Source organism: Lipotes vexillifer, unplaced genomic scaffold (assembly GCF_000442215.2).
Source record: "Lipotes vexillifer unplaced genomic scaffold, Lipotes_vexillifer_v1.1 scaffold253, whole genome shotgun sequence".
Lineage (NCBI taxonomy): Eukaryota > Metazoa > Chordata > Mammalia > Artiodactyla > Lipotidae > Lipotes > Lipotes vexillifer.
This window is the reverse complement of record NW_006780322.1, coordinates 1,241,916-1,258,560: the sequence shown is the minus strand read 5'-3', so window position 1 is coordinate 1,258,560 and position 16,645 is coordinate 1,241,916. Positions and strand designations below refer to the sequence as shown.

Sequence of the window (16,645 nt, the reverse complement as noted above, 5' to 3'; positions counted from 1 at the left end):
AGATGAATAAGACAAAGTCTCCATCTATCCAGAGTTCAGCCCTACGTCTGGCAATCAATCTAGTAGGTAAGATGGTAAAATGGAAAAGTTTTAAATTCAAATAAATCTGTTTAAATCCTGACCCTGACACCTATATGCTATATCTCTTACAAAGTACATTACTTCCCTGAGTTCATGTTCTCATTACTAAATGTAAAATTTATCTGATTGAGGCATTTTGAGTCTTCATTAACTGGAGGACATATAACACATGTAAAGCATCTGGCACACATACATCTTAATTACCACCCTCCCATTTCTTGAAGTAAGCACACAAATGAAGGACACAACCCACCCAAGACCGAATTAGGCTAGTGCCGTAAAAGAAGTGCCACAAAAAAGGAAGATGTCACAACTGGTTAAGTGAACTGGAGAAGACTTCATGGAAGGTGTGGGATTTGAAATGAGCCTTGAAGGATGGGTAAGATTTCAACAGATACAGGTAAGGGGCAGAAGCAGTAAAAGTAGACAAAAGCACGAAAAAACACCAAGGGTAGAAAACAGTAGAGTGTGCTTGACAAACAGCAATACTTCAGTCTTGGGCTAATAGAAAACTGAGACAAAGACAAAAAGGTAGTTTGGGAGTCATATTATGGAGAGTCTTGATGGTTACAGAGCAGATTTTGTTCTTAATGGAAGTCACTGACAGTTTCTAAATAGCAGAATCATTTGGTTAGTCTTGAGATGGCAGCAGTTCACAGAATTAAATGGTGTGCCACCAGAAATGTCTGTTTTTAAAGGGTTTTAGACAGGAAAAATTTCAGGAACTTGTATGTAGAAAATAACTTTCCCTTAAAGCTAAGCCGTCAAGTAACTGCCCAGGAAGGATGACCAAGGACAGGTATCACTGTATTTTCAGACAAAGAAACTAAGGCAAAACAAGGTGGGTTAAGAGAGATCTTGCCTCAGGTCATATAAATTAACATTAACAGCAGACAAAGAAAACTAACTCAAGATTCCCTCCTCTGGGTCTGTTACTTGAGACAGTATTTCCTCTCTCTCAAGCATTTCTGAAAGATAATTATCAGAATAACAAGGATAAGCTCTCAAAAGTATGTTCTTATGCTGAGCATGCAAAATGAGTAGCTATGCATGCAACTGTAAATTATACAATTGGAGCCTGATAAAATGCTTGTGTGCTTACCTCATCTGTTAATTCAAAGGATACAGCAACATTTTAGAAGTCTAACTGTGGAAATCTTATTATTACAATGATTTGTGGGTGCCTCATGAAAAGAGCTAAGCTACCCTGGTCACCAAAACTTCAAGGGGAAAATAGTTACAAATTTCAATAATTTTCCCCTAATCATTCACTGTCTAATAAAGTGTAATCTAGGATATCATCTCTCTCTCTCTCCCTCTCTCTCTCTCTCTCTCTCACACACACACACACACACACACACACACATACACAGACATTAACATACCCCTTTAGCTTTGTCGCTATTGTGGTGACAAAACATCCCTGAGAAGTTAAGAAAAACCGGGGATTTCAAAATGTAAGAGAACGAGACAGTCTTTGCTTTTTTCTTCACAGTTCTTTCCATATCCCTATTTCCTATCATTCAATCCTCTTTGACAGAGTCACTATTGCTAGGGAATTTTTTAAATGAAAAGAAGTATTTATATTTATTAAAAGACAAATGACTCTGGTTCTTTCTCAGAAATAGCTAGCTCCTTCCGGAATCTCTCATCTTTCGCTAATAATGTACAAGAGTGAATTTTAGACACAGCTCTGTTTTGCTAATACATTTTACTAAAATGAGGTTCCATGAAGAATTTATCTAGCATGCTGGGGAACATGAACATAAATGCTGAGTCATCTAATTTGCTCCCTGTGGAAAACCAGAACAAGGGACAGTTTTAGAAATCATACTTATTTGATTCTAATGAATACAATAGTTGGTGAATATGACTACTTTTTGAACATGTGGCTTCAGAAAGACATCTCTATATTAGACAAGACAAAAACATGGCAATTATGAAAGCCATATTGAGGATTCAGGGCTGTGAATTACCTCTGACTTCAATTCTGAATGGTAAGTGGTAAGGTGATTATGAATGGTAGGATCAACTCAATCTACACTGAGAGGTTACTGTATAGTATTTAGGTAGCAATGGTAGTTTAGAATAAACAAAAAAAGACAAGGAAAAAACCCTCAACTAATTACTTACAATATAACCCTGTACCAAAGATCACATCACTATAGGTGGAAAAAGCATGTATTTGGAGTTAGACAAACATGAGTTTAACTCAGAGTACTACTTCTAAATTGCCTGGATGTTAAAGTAAGTATGGTATTGACATATGATACCTCCTGTATACATAGGAACCACTGTATTATATGACATGTATGAACAGTAACAGTATGAGGGTTGTTTTCATATTTTAAGAATAGAGAAATAAAAAAACAAGAAATTTGAATATTGAGAACACCTATACAGGATGATTTTGACTTGCAGTATTGCATTTTTACCTTATGATACTCCAAAATCTTACTCACTCAAATAACTGTACAATGCTGGGGGAGACATAATGACCAAAATACTACTGCCCATTTTCCTTTCAAAATATGAAACACATTTAAAAAATCTTTCATCAATAAAAGTGGTTTTTTAATATAAATTAATTATCAAAGACAAAATAATCTTGAGACAGAGAATAATGATTCTAAACATCACCTTCTCCCAACCCAGGATTATAAATATTTCATGACAGGAAAAAATACTTTTAACACAGATAAACAAAAGGGAAAAATTACAGACTAAAGATGAGTACAGTTAAATCAGAGAGTATTTAATTCTAGATTTTTACTATATATAATATAGATGAATAATGCTCCTATATGTATATTAATAAAAATGAGATCATATTGTTACAGTTTGGGGTTTTTTTTTTTTTTTTTTTTTTTTTTTATTGTGGCCACGCCAAGTGGCTTGCAGAATCTTAGTTCCCTGACCAGGGATTGAAACCGGGCCCTGGCAGTGAAAGTGCTGAGTCCTAACAACTGGACAGCCAGGGAATTCCCTTTTTTATTTTCTTAGGTCCCAGGCTTCTTTATTTAAGAACAAGGTGATGGGAACTTCCCTGGTGGTCCACTGGTTAAGAATCCATCTTGCAATGCAGGGGACGGTTTGATCCCTGGTCAGGGAACTAAGATCCCACCTGCCGCCGGGCAACTAAGCCCGAGTGCCACAACTACAGAGCCCATGAACTCTGGAGCCTGAGTGCCACAACTAAGACCCGATACAGCCAATAAATAAATATTTTTAAAAAAACAAAAACAAGGTGATGAGTGATGTGGGGATTAAAATCAAGAGCATCATTGAACTTCACCTTGCTTCCAACCAGTCTGAAAAGCAATCTGCTTTCCAAATTAAGAGATGAATAACATATTTTTAAATGAATAAATATCATCTAAATTAATTTAGTGAATGACTGACATCACATTTAGCTAATAAATCTGTTACTGGACTTTTAATTTATTCCCAACTCTTTACTATACAAAAGATAACACTATGATGAACATATTTATATCTGAATTTTATAATATACCCATGATTACTTCAGTTAGATTTCTATACATGTGATTGCAGGGTAAAAGGTAAACAAATTTTAAAAGATATATGAGAGATATTGAAAAACTAACCACTAAGAAGACTATACCCATTTACACACCTACCAGAAATGTATCAGGAGAGCTATTCTTTGAAATATTAATCATAAATATTGAACGTTATCATTTTCTTATTTACTTTTGGCAAGTTTATATGCAAAAATAAGCCACAAATTTATATATATCTTATTAATAGAATTACATGTTTTGTTCATGTTATCACTAGTCTTTTATTTTTCTTGTCTTCTGACTGCCTTAATACAACTTTTGTAAACTTTTTCATCAAGTTGTATCTTCTTATTAAATTTGAAAGAATGTGTGATTTTGTTATACATTATAGATATTAACCTTTGGGAATATTTATCATAATTGTTTTTACTGATAATCTTACATTCTATTTTCTTAATTAATACCATTTAGGTGCATTAAACCTAAATGATTAAAAATTATTTTTTGGAGTCAAATTATTAACCTTTACCGTAATGACTTCAGTCTTTGGTGTCATCCTTATGATGATGAGTCACTTTCAGATTATAGAAATATTTGCTAATATTTTTATTGGTTTCCCCATAATTTCTTTCTTTTAAAAATATGAACACAAATTTGATCTAGAATTCATTTTGATATATGAGATAGAGTTAATATTCTTTTTACCCAAATGAGCAGATAGTATTGGTAACAGCAATTGCTAAATGGCATCTTTATCATATACTAAATTCTTATACTTTGAAATATTTATAGACTTTGTATTTAACTATTCCTTTAATCTACCAGTCTATTCCAGTGTAAGAAGAACATTAAGTTATTTTGGTTCATAATAACCTTCCTATATTTGAAAAGACCACACTCATTAATTTTCTTTTTCACATTTTTTTGGCAAATATTTTCCAATTTTGTCTCTGAATGAATTGTAGAATTATTTTGTTAAGATAACCCACCACCAACAAATTCACTTGATATTCATTGCAGTTAGATTAATTTCAGAGAAACTCTACAATATGAAATATTCTCATCCTAGAACACATATTTGTACATAATATGCATGTATTTGTACATAATGAAGTATCTTTTAAATTACTCTATGACATGTTTTTCACATTTGTGTTATACATTACTTGTTAAGTATACTCACAGAGATCTTATATCTTATGCCTCAATAGCAAATAGGGCACTTTTAAGGCAATACTTAATATGAGGGTTTGCTAACATAAGAGAAGCTGATTTGTTTTCTAAGTGTACCATGTAACCAAAAGTCTTATTGGTCCTAATTATTTTTCAGTTGATTTTCTTGAGTTTTCCAACCACACAATAATAATCTATGAATAATGATAAGATACATGGCTCATTGTAATATTTGTAATTTATTCTTTTTTTTACCATAGTTATTTGACAGAACTTCTAAAGCAGTGGTGAGAACAATCACCATTCTTCTGAAGTTGATGCAAATAAATGTTTTTAGTTTCCACTGCTAAGTCTATGGTGGCTGCTGAATTTCACATAGATGCTCTTTATCACGTTACTGAAATATTATATTGCTTGTATTTTAGTAACTTTTTTTAAAAATCAGAAATGCAGGCTGGATGTTATACAATGTCTTTTTAGAATATATAAAGGTGTTCATATACTTTATCTCCTTCACCTAGTACTGTGATAAATTATATTATTAGATTGTTAAATATCAAACCATCCTTGCATTTCTAAAATAAATCCTACATCCTAATGCTAAATTACTTTCTTAAAATATTTTGGAATTGAGTTGCTAAATTTGTTTTCATCCATAACTGTGAGATTGGTTTGTAAGTTTTGTCTTTTGTGCTACTTTCTCGGGCTTTGGTATCAAGATGAAGCTTGAGGAAATGACCTAGTTTTCTACAGGCCAATACTCTCACCCAAAACTAGAAAAGGTAGTTAAAAAAAAAATTAGAGGAAACATATATTTAAAGACACCAGAAGGCTGGGAAGCAATGAAAACTAAAGGGAATAAAATTGCAAAGAAGGCAGACCTGTTAAAGGTGAGCTGAGGATCTGAAGCTCTCCCTGGAGGCATTTGGCAAACCTAGGAACAGAAACAGACTTAGAATCTGGGCTAGGTCCAGGCAGAGAGTAGCTACCAGGGTGAAAAAAAAAAAAAATCACTGAATTTTTGTTGCTTCCATGGGGCTGAAGTGCCAGAATTAGAGATCTCAGAGCCAGCTTTCTCCTTAAGACATTTTCTGAATTCTAAAGCTACACAGCTGAGGAAAATAAAGGCCTAAGCCAAAATCTTTCAAAAGCAAAGTAAGATTTCCTGCAGTCTCACAGAGTTTGAGAAAAAAAGACTCACTAGTGGGAGGATTCATGAGAATCTCAGGTGGAAGCATGAAAGCTCTTCAGGGAGTAATGAATTGATATTGACAGTCTCTAACCACATTTTTTCCTGTGGGCAATGGCTGACATGGGTAAGACTTCTACTCAAGATATTTGCCAAATTCTAAAACTGAAAAAAGCAGGAGGTTAAAGAGATAAGTTTATCTGAAAAGGAGAAATTTCCATAGTCCTCTCAGTACTGAAGAGACAATAATGTGCCAGGCTCACATTAAAAGTTCAGAAAACCCACATCCCAGCAACAAAGGTAAACCAGAAGAGACGTTCAAGATGGCAGAAGAGTAAGAAGGAGATCACCTTCCTCCCCACAAATACATCAGAAATACATCTACATGTGGAACAACTCCTACAGAACACCTACTGAATGCTGGCAGAAGACCTCAGACAGCCCAAAAGGCAAGAAACTCCCCACGTACCTGGGTAGGGCAAAAGAAAAAAGGAAAAAAAGAGAAAAAAGAATAGGGGTGGGACCTGCACCACTGGGAGGGAGCTCTGAAGTAGGAAAAGTTTCCATACACTAGGAAGCCCCTTCACTGGTAGAGACAGGGGTGGCGGAGGGGGGAAGCTTCCGAGCCATGGAGGAGAGCACAGCAACAGGGGGGCAGAGAGAAAAGCGGAGAGATTCCCGCAAGGAGGATCCATGCTGACCAGCACTCACCAGCCCGAGAGGCTTGTCTACTCAGCTGCCAGGGTGGGTGGGTGCTGGGAGCTGAGCGGAGGTCAGACCCCAGGGAGAGGACTGGGGTTGGCTGTGTGAACACAGCCTGAAGAGGGATAGTGTGCCACGGCTAGCCGGGAGTGTGTCGGGGAAAAGGTCTGGAACTGCCGAACAGGTTAGAGACTTTTCCTTGCCACATTATTTCGCGTGCATAAGCAGAGGGGATTAAGAGCACTGCCTAAAAGAGCTCCAGAGATGGGCGTGAGCCACAGCTATCACCGAGGACACCAGAGACGGGCATGAGATGCTAAGGCTGCTGCTGCAGCCAGCAAGAAGCCTGTGTGCAACCACAGGTCACTCTCCACACCTCCCCTCCCGGGAGCCTGTGCAGCCCACCACTGCCAGGGTCCCGGGATCCAGGGACAAATTTCCCGGGAGAACACAAGGCGCGCCTCAGGTTGGTGCAACATCATGCCCGCCTCTGCCGCCACAGTCGTGCCCCGCATTCTGTACCCCTCCCTCCCCGTGGCCTGAGTGAGCCAGAGCCCCCTAATCACCTGCTACTTTAACCCCGTCCTGTCTGAGTGAAGAACAGATGCCTGCAGGCGACCTACACACAAAGGTGGGGCCAAATCCACAGCTGAACCCCAGAGCTGTGCGAACAAAGAAGAGAAAGGGAAATTTCTCCCAGCAGCCTCAGGAGCAGCAGATTAAATCTCCACAATCAACTTGATGTAACCTGCATCTGTGGAATACCTGAATAGACAACGAATCATCCAAAATTGAGGTGGTGGACGTTGGGAGCAACGATATATATATATATTTTTTTCCTTTTTCTCTTTTTGTGAGTGTGTATGGGTATGCATCTGTGTGTGATTTTGTCTCTATAGCTTTGCTTCTACCATTTGTCATAGGGTTCTGTCTGTCCGTATTTTTTTTTTCTTTAGTAAAGTTTTTAGCACTTGTATCATTGGTGGATTTGTTTTTTGGTTTGGTTGCTCTCTTCGTTCGTTCTTTCTTTTTTTTATTTTCAATAATTATTTTCCATTTTTTATTTTAATAACTTTGTTTTATTTAATTTTTTCTTTCTTTCTTTTTTTCTCACTTTTCTTTTGAGCAATGTGGCTGACAGGGTCTTGGTGCTCCGACCGGGCGTCAGGCCTGTGCCTCTGAGATGGGAGAACCGGGTTCAGGACATTGGTCCACCAGAGACCTCCCAGCTTCACGTAATATCAAACGGTAAAAATTTCCCAGAGATCCCCATCTCAACGCCAAGACCCAGCTCCACTCAATCACCAGCAAGCTACAGTGCTGCACACGCCATGCCAAGAAACTAGCAAGACATAACACATCCCCACCCATTACCACAGAGGCTGCCTAAAATCATAATAAGGTCACAGACATCCAAAAACACACCACCGGATGTGGACTTGCCCACCAGAAAGACAAGATCCAGCCTCATTCACCAGAACACAGGCACTAGTCCCCTCCACCAAGAAGCCTACAAAACCCACTGAACCAACCTTAGCCACTGGGGGCAGAAACCAAAACCAAGAGAACTACAAACCTGCAGCCTGTGAAAAGGAGATCCCAAACAGTAAGTTAAGCAAAATAAGAAGACAGAGAAACACACAGAGGATGAAGGAACAAGGTAAAAACCCACCAGACCTAACAAATGAAGAGGAAATAGGCAGTCTACCTGAAAAAGAATTCAGAATAATGATAGTAAAGATGATCCAAAATCTTGGAAATAGAATACAGAAAATACAAGAAACGTTTAACAAGGACCTAGAAGAACTAGAGCACAAACAAACAATGATGAACAACACAATAAATGAAATTAAAATTTCTCTACAAGGAATCAATAGCAGAATAACTGAGGCAGAAGAACAGATAAATGAACTGGAAGTTGAAATAGTGGAAATAACTACTGCAGAGCAGAATAAAAAAAAAGAATGAAAAGAATTGAGGACAGTCTCAGAGAAATCTGGGACACATTAAACGAACCAACATTTGAATTATAGGGGTCACAGAAGATGAGGAGAAAAAGAAAGGGACTGAGAAAATATTTGAAGAGATTATATTTGAAAATTTCCCTAATATGGGAAAGGAAATAGTTAATCAAGTCCAGGAAGCACAGAGAGTCCTATACAGGATAAATCCAAGGAGAAACATTCGAAGACACATATTAAATAAACTATCAAAAATTAAATACAAAGAAAAAATATTAAAAGCAGCAAGAGAAAAGCAACAAATAACACACAACGGAATCCCCATAAGGTTAACAGCTGATCTTTCAGCAGAAACTCTGCAAGCCAGATGGGAGTGGCAGGGGATATTTTACGTGATGAAACAGAAAAACCTACAACCAAGATTACTCTACCCAGCAAGGATCTCATTCAGATTTGATGGAGAAATTAAAACCTTTACAGACAAGCAAAAGCTGAGAGAATTCAGAACCACCAAACCAGCTCTACAACAAATGCTAAAGGAACTTTTCTAGGCAGGAAACAAAAGAGAAGGAATAGACCTACCATAACAAACTCAAAACAATTAAGAAAATGGTAATAGGAACATACATATCGATAATTACCTTAAACGCAAATGGATTAAATGCGCCAACGAAAAGACACACACTGGCTGAATGGATACAAAAACAAGAAGCGTATATATGCTGTCTACAAGAGACCCACCTCAGACCTAGGGACACATAAGGACTGAAAGTGAGGGGATGGAAAAATGCAAATGGAAATCTAAAGAAAGCTGGAGGAGCAATTCTCCTATCAGACAAAATAGACTTTAAAACAATGTTTATTACAAGAGACCAAGGAAACTACATAATGATCAAGGGATCAATCGACAAAGAAGATATAACAATTGTAAATATTTATGCACCCAACATAGGAGCACCACAGTACATAAGGGAAATGCTAACAACCATAAAAGGGGAAACTGACAGTAACACAATGATACTAGGGGACTTCAACACCCCACTTTCACCAATGGACACATCATCCAAAATGAAAATAAATAAGGAAACACAAGCTTTAAATGATTCATTAGACAAGATGGACTTATTTGATATTTATAGGACATTCCATCCAAAAACAACAGAATACACTTCCTTCTAAAGTGCTCATGGAACATTCTCCAGGATAGATCATATCTTGGGTCACAAATCAAGCCTTGGTAAATTTAAGAAATATGAATTCGTATCAAGTATCTTTTGTGACCACAACACTATGAGACTAGATATCAATTACAGGAAAACATCTGGAAAAGATACAAACACATGGAGGCTAAACAATACACTGCTTAATAACCAAGAGATCACTGAAGAAATAAAAGAGGAAATCAAAAAATACCTAGAAAAAAATGACAATGAAAATACGACAACCCAAAACCTAAGGGAGGCAGCAAAAGCAGTTCTAAGAAGGAATTTTATAGCAATACAATCCTACCTTAAGAAACAAGAAACATCTCAAATAAACAACCTAACCTTACACCTAAAGCAATTAGAGAAAGAACAAAAAACCCCCAAAGTTAGCAGAAGGAATGAAATCATAAAGATCAGATCAGAAATAAATGAAAAAGAAATGAAGGAAACAATAGCAAAGATCAATAAAACTAAAAGATGGTTCTTTGAGAAGATAAACAAAATTGATAAACCATTAGCCAGACTCATCAAGAAAAACAGGGAGAAGACTCAAATCAATAGAATTAGAAATGAAAAAGGAGAAGTAACAACTGACACTGCAGAAATACAAAGGATCATGAGAGATTACTATAAGCAGCTATATGCCAATAAAATGGACAACATGGAAGAAATGAACAAATTCTTAGAAAAGCACAACCTTCGGAGACTGAACCAGGAAGAAATAGAAAATAAAAACAGACCAATCACAAGCACTGAAATTGAAACTGTGATTTAAAATATTCTAACAAACAAAAGCCCAGGACCAGATGGCTTCACAGGTGAATTCTATCAAACATTTAGAGAAGAGTTAACACCTATCCTTCTCAAATTCTTCCAAAATATAGCAGAGGGAGGAATACTCCCAAACTTATCCTATGAGGCCACCATCACCCTGATACCAAAACCAGACAAAGATGTCACAAGGCCAATATCACTGATGAACATAGATGCAAAAATCCTCAAGAAAATACTAGCAAACAGAATCCTACAGCACATTAAAAGGATCATACACAATGGTCTAGTGGGGTTTAACCCAGGAATGCAAGGATTCTTCAATATATCCAAATCAATCAATGTGATACACCATATTAACAAACTGAAGAATAAAAACCATATGATCATCTCAACAGATGCAGAAAAAGCTTTCAACAAAATTCAACACCCATTTATGATAAAAACCCTCCAGAAAGTAGGCATAGTGGGAACTTACCTCAACATAATGAAGGCCATATATGACAAACGCACAGCCAAATCATCCTCAATGGTGAAAAACTGAAACCATTTCCACTAAGATCAGGAACAAGACAAGGTTGCCCACTCTCACCCCTATTATTCAACACTGTTTTGGAAGTTTTAGCCACGGCAATCAGAGAAGAAGAAGAAATAAAAGGAATCCAAGTCGGAAAACAAGAAGTAAAGCTGTCACTGTTTGCAGATGACGTGATACTATACACAGAGAATCCTAAAGATCCTACCAGAAAACTAGTAGAGTTAATCAATCAATTTGGTAAAGTAGCAGGATACAAAATTAATGCACAGAAATCTCTTGCATTCCAAATACCAATGATGAAAAATCTGAAAGTGAAATTAAGGAAACACTCCCGTTTACCACTGCAACAAAAAGAATAAAATACCTAGGAATACACCTACCTGAGGAGACAAAACACCTGTATTCAGCAAACTATAAAACACTGATGAAAGAAATTGAATATGTTACAAACAAATGGAGACATATACCATGTTCTTGGATTGGAAGAATCAACATTGTGAAAATGACTCTACTACCCAAAGCAATCTACAGATTCAGTGCAATCACTATCAAACTACCACTGGCATTTTTCACAGAACTAGAACAAAAAATTTCACAATTTGCATGGAAACACAAAAGACCCCGAATAGCCAAAGCAATCTTGAGAAAGAAAAACAGAGCTGGAGGAATCAGGCTCCCCAAGTTCAGACTATCCTACAAAGCTACAGTAATCAAGACAGTATGGTACAAGCAAAAAAACAGAAATATAGATCAATAGAACAGAATAGAAAGCCCAGAGATAACCCTACACACGTACGGTCACCTTATATTTGATACAGGAGGCAAGAAGATACAATAGAGAAAATACAGCCTCTTCAATAAGTAAGTGGAGCTGGGAAAACTGGACAGTTACATGTAAAAAAATGAAGTTAGAAAAATCCCTAACACCATACACAAAAATAAACTCAAAATGGATTAAAGACCTAAATATAAGGCCAGAAACTATCAAACTCCTAGAGGAAAACATAGGCAGAACACTCTATGACATAAATCACAGCAAGATCCTTTTTGACCCACCTCCTAGAGAAATGCAAATAAAAAGAAACAAACGGGACCTAATGAAACTCAAAAGCTTTTTCACAGAAAAGGAAACCATAAACAAGATGAAAAGATAACCCTCAGAATGGGAGAAAATATTTGCAAATGGAGCAACTGACAAAGGATTAATCTCCACAATTTACAAGCAGCTCAATATCAAAACAACAAACAACCCAATCCAAAAACGGGCAGAAGATCTAAATAGACATTTCTCCAAAGAAGATATACATATTCCCAACAAACACATGAAAGAATGCTCAATATCATTAATCATTAGAGAAATGCAAATCAAAACTACAATGAGATATCACCTCACATCAGTAAGAATGGCCGTCATCAAAAAATCTACAGACAATAAATGCTGGAGAGGGTGTGAAGAAAAGGGAACCCTCTTGCACTGTTGGTGGGAGTGTAAATTGATACAGCCACTATGGAGAACAGTATGGAGGTTCCTTAAAAAATTAAAAATAAAACTACCATACGACCCAGCAATCCCACTACTGGACATATACCCTGAGAAAACCATAATTCAAAAAAAGTCATATACCACAATGTTCATTGCAGCTGTATTTACAATAGCTTGGACATGGAAGCAACCTAAATGTCCATCAACAGATGAATGGGTAAAAAAGATATGGCACATATATACAATGGAATATTACTCAGCCATAAAAGGAAATGAAATTGAGTTATTTGTAGAGAGGTGGATGGACCTAGAGTCCGTCATACAGAGTGAAGTAAGCCAGAAGGAGAAAAACAAATACCGTATGCTAACACACATATATGGAATCTAAAAAAAAAGAAAAAAAAAGGTCATGTAGAACCTAGGGGCAAGACAGGAATAAACACACAGACCTACTAGAGAATGGACTTGAAGACATGGGGAAGGGGAAGCTGGGACAAAGTGAGAGAGTGGCATGGATATATATACAGTACCAAATGTAAAGCCGATATCTAGTGGGAAGCAGCCACATAGCACAGGGAGATCAGCTTGGTGCTTTGTGACCCCCTAGAGGGGTGGCATAGGGCGGGTGGGAGGGAGGGAGATGCAAGAGGGAAGAGATATGGGGATATATGTATATGTATAGCTGATTCACTTTGTTATACAGCAGAAACTAACACACCATTGTAAAGCAATTATACTCCAATAAAGATGTTAAAAAATATAAAATTAAATTAAATTTTAAAAAGGTAAACCAAAGGTACATTACAACTGCAACCCAAGCTCAACCCCCGATCAATCCATGATTGGATTAAGATGATAAGGCCCAAACCACAACCCGCCCACTCATTCTAGCTACTTAGTAAGGGAAAGGATGTATTGATTCTGGTGGCTGGTGATATCATTTGGAACATATTTTAAAAACATGTCTAATATATACCAAAAAATGGTAGGAAGAGATAGGACCATATGACTGAAAACAACAGCAAAAAAACCGAAAAACCAAAACCTCAGAAACAAATCGAACCAATATGTAGGTGAACTACACATAGGCATTAATAAATGTATTTAAAAGAACTGTAGAGGAGCAGGATCAGGATAGTGGATTAAGAGGACATGGAGCTCACATCTCCCCATGAAAACGTCAAAATACATCTACATGTTGAACAATTCTCACTGAAAACTAACTGGAAACTGGCAGAAGGAATCTGGTACAAACAAGGCTGTAAGAAAGATACACAGGTAATCAGGCAGAATGGGAAGAACGTGATCAGGTTGGGCCCTTTGTTCCTGGGAGGTGACTCAGAGTAACAGGAAGAATACATGGGTGGACACCTGCCCTGGGGAGTGAGTGGTGAGAGCCACAGATTGGATGCCCAAGTCTGGGGTCCTGTGCAGGAGAGACAAGACTCCTTGGCTGGTTGGAGGACCACTGGGACTAACCAGGGGGCAGTGGGAAGCCTGAACACTGCTCATGAACAGCACATGAGTGCTGGGTTGCCCTCGAGGCAAGGTGGAAAGAGTTCTGTTCTAGTGGCTGCCAGGTTTCCCTGGCCTCAGTGCATGCCTCAGCCTGAGCCAGGCCAATGCACCAGTGCTGCTCACTCCATGTTGCAGCAGGGCATTAAATCTGGGGTGGTCATGACCAGGGAGAAAACTCGATCTTGAGATGCAGAGACAACTTGGTCTTCGGGTGGAGCCTGGGTGGGATTGGGGTCATTGTTAATGCTTACTCAAGCAGAACATCACAAGCAGCCCAAATCTCTGATGGCAGCACTCGAACATAGCTCAACTCCATACTGAAAGTCCACATAGACAACAATAGCTCTATAGTGTGGTTCCACAACAGGGCAGGGGCAGCAGGGATGGGGGCAGTGATCAGCTGTGAGGGAAACAATCGTGGGAACTTATACAGGCAGCATATCAGAGACAGCATGAACCTCTGTCTGCAGTCAACACAGGCCAAGAGACCCCATGGACCCAACTTACTTCAGCACTTCCCGCCACTTTGGCAAGGCTCCCAGTGTGGAAAAAGGGGGAAACACAAAGGGAACAGAGCTGGCCCAGGTCAGACCCTCAGGGCTTCTGTTCCAGGAATTTGGGATCAGACCCCACCCCTCATAGGGTGGTCATGGCCACTGAGCAGAGAGGAAGTCCCACTTCACACCTGGTGCCAGCTCTAGCTCCTCCACCTCTAATCCCACTCCCTACCAAGCTGATAGCTACCAGCACATCCTGAGGAAAGATGTGACTTGTTTCCACACCAAATCCAGCTCTTTCACCAAAGGCATTGGGCACACATAGGGATGCTGCCACATAAGAACACCCCTTCAAGACCACAATAGGTAACTGTTTCACCTAAACTCATAGAAACAGAGAAAGTTAAGCAAAATGCAATGGCAGAAGAACTGTTCTCAACTGAAAGAACAAGAAAAAACAGCTGAAAAAATAATGAAACATAAATAAACTATTTACCTGAAGAAGAATTCAAACCACTGGTTATAAAAAATATTAACTGAATTAGGGGAAAGACTATCTACACACTAATAACTTTAATAAGAAACTAGAAAGTATTTTAAAAGACCCAATCAGAAATAAAGAATTCAACAGCTGAAATTAAAAGCACACTAGGAGGAATGAAGAGCAAACTAAGTGATACAGAAGAATGCATAAGTGATCTGGTAGAATAATGTAAATCACCCAATCAGAACAGCAAAAGAAAAGAGCAAATTGTAAAAAATGAAAACATCTAGGAGTTCTGTGGTATATACTACTACAGAAAATCAACAAAACTACAAGGGAAGAAACAAAGAGAAGAAAAAATGAACGGAGAAGAACTACATGAACAAGCAGAAAATAAGTGACAAAATGGCAATAAGTACATACCTATTAATAATTACTTTAAATATCAATGGACAAATGCTCCCTCAAAGGACACAGGGTGGCTGATTAAATGAAAAAACAAGACCCTTCTATATGTTGCCTAAGAAACTCACATACACAAAGAAGATGAGGAAATGAAAAAAGATATTTTACGCAAACAGGAATAATAAGAAAGGTAACAATACTTGCTTCAGACAAAATAGACTTTCAAACAAAGGCTATCACAAAAGACAAAGAAGGGCATTATATGATGATAAGGGGGTCAATACAAGACAAGGATATTACACTCAGTGTAATATTAGGGGCACCTAAATATATAAAGCAAATATTCACATAGAGGGAGAAATTGATGACAATACCATAACAATAGGGAACTTTCATACCTCACTTACATCAATGAACATATGATCCAGACAGAAAATCAATCATATAACAGTGGTCTTAAATGACACACTTGAACAGTTAAACTTAAAAGATATCTACAGGACATTTCATCCAAAAACAGCAGAATACACATTCCTTTCAAGTGCACATGGAACATTCTACAGGACAGATCACACGCTGGGCCACAAAATAAGGCTGAACAAATTTAAGGAGATAGATATTATATCAAGCATTTTCCCCCACTACAATGGTATAAAATTAGAACTCAATTACAGGAAGAAAAATGGGAAAAGCATGAACATGTGGAGACTAAACAACATGCTACTAAAAAACCACCTGGTCAATGAAGAAATCAAAGAGGAAATCAGAAAATATGTTGAGACAAAGGAAAAAGGAAACACAACACTCCAAAATCTATGAGATGCAGCAAAAGCAGTTCTAAGGGGGAAGTTTATAGCAATACAGGCCTTCCTCAAGAAATAAGTAAAACCTCAAATAAAGTACCTAACCAACCACTTAAAGAAATTAGGGGCTTCCCTGGTGGTGCAGCGGTTGAGAGTCCACCTGCTGATGCAGGGGACACGGGTTCGTGACCCGGTCCGGGAAGATCCCACATGCCGCGGAGCGGCTGGGCCCGTGAGCCATGGCCACAGAGCCTGCACGCCTGGAGCCTGTACTCCGCAACGGGAGAGGCCACAGCAGTGAGAGGCCCGCG

The 16,645-nt window shown here is 38.0% G+C and overlaps 1 protein-coding gene across 1 annotated transcript in view; it reads right to left on the bottom strand.

Moving 5' to 3' along the window:
• The window catches only part of EXOC6B (exocyst complex component 6B), a 688,324-nt gene that overhangs the window by 254,525 nt on the left and 417,154 nt on the right, over positions 1 to 16,645 (bottom strand). The window lies entirely within an intron of this gene.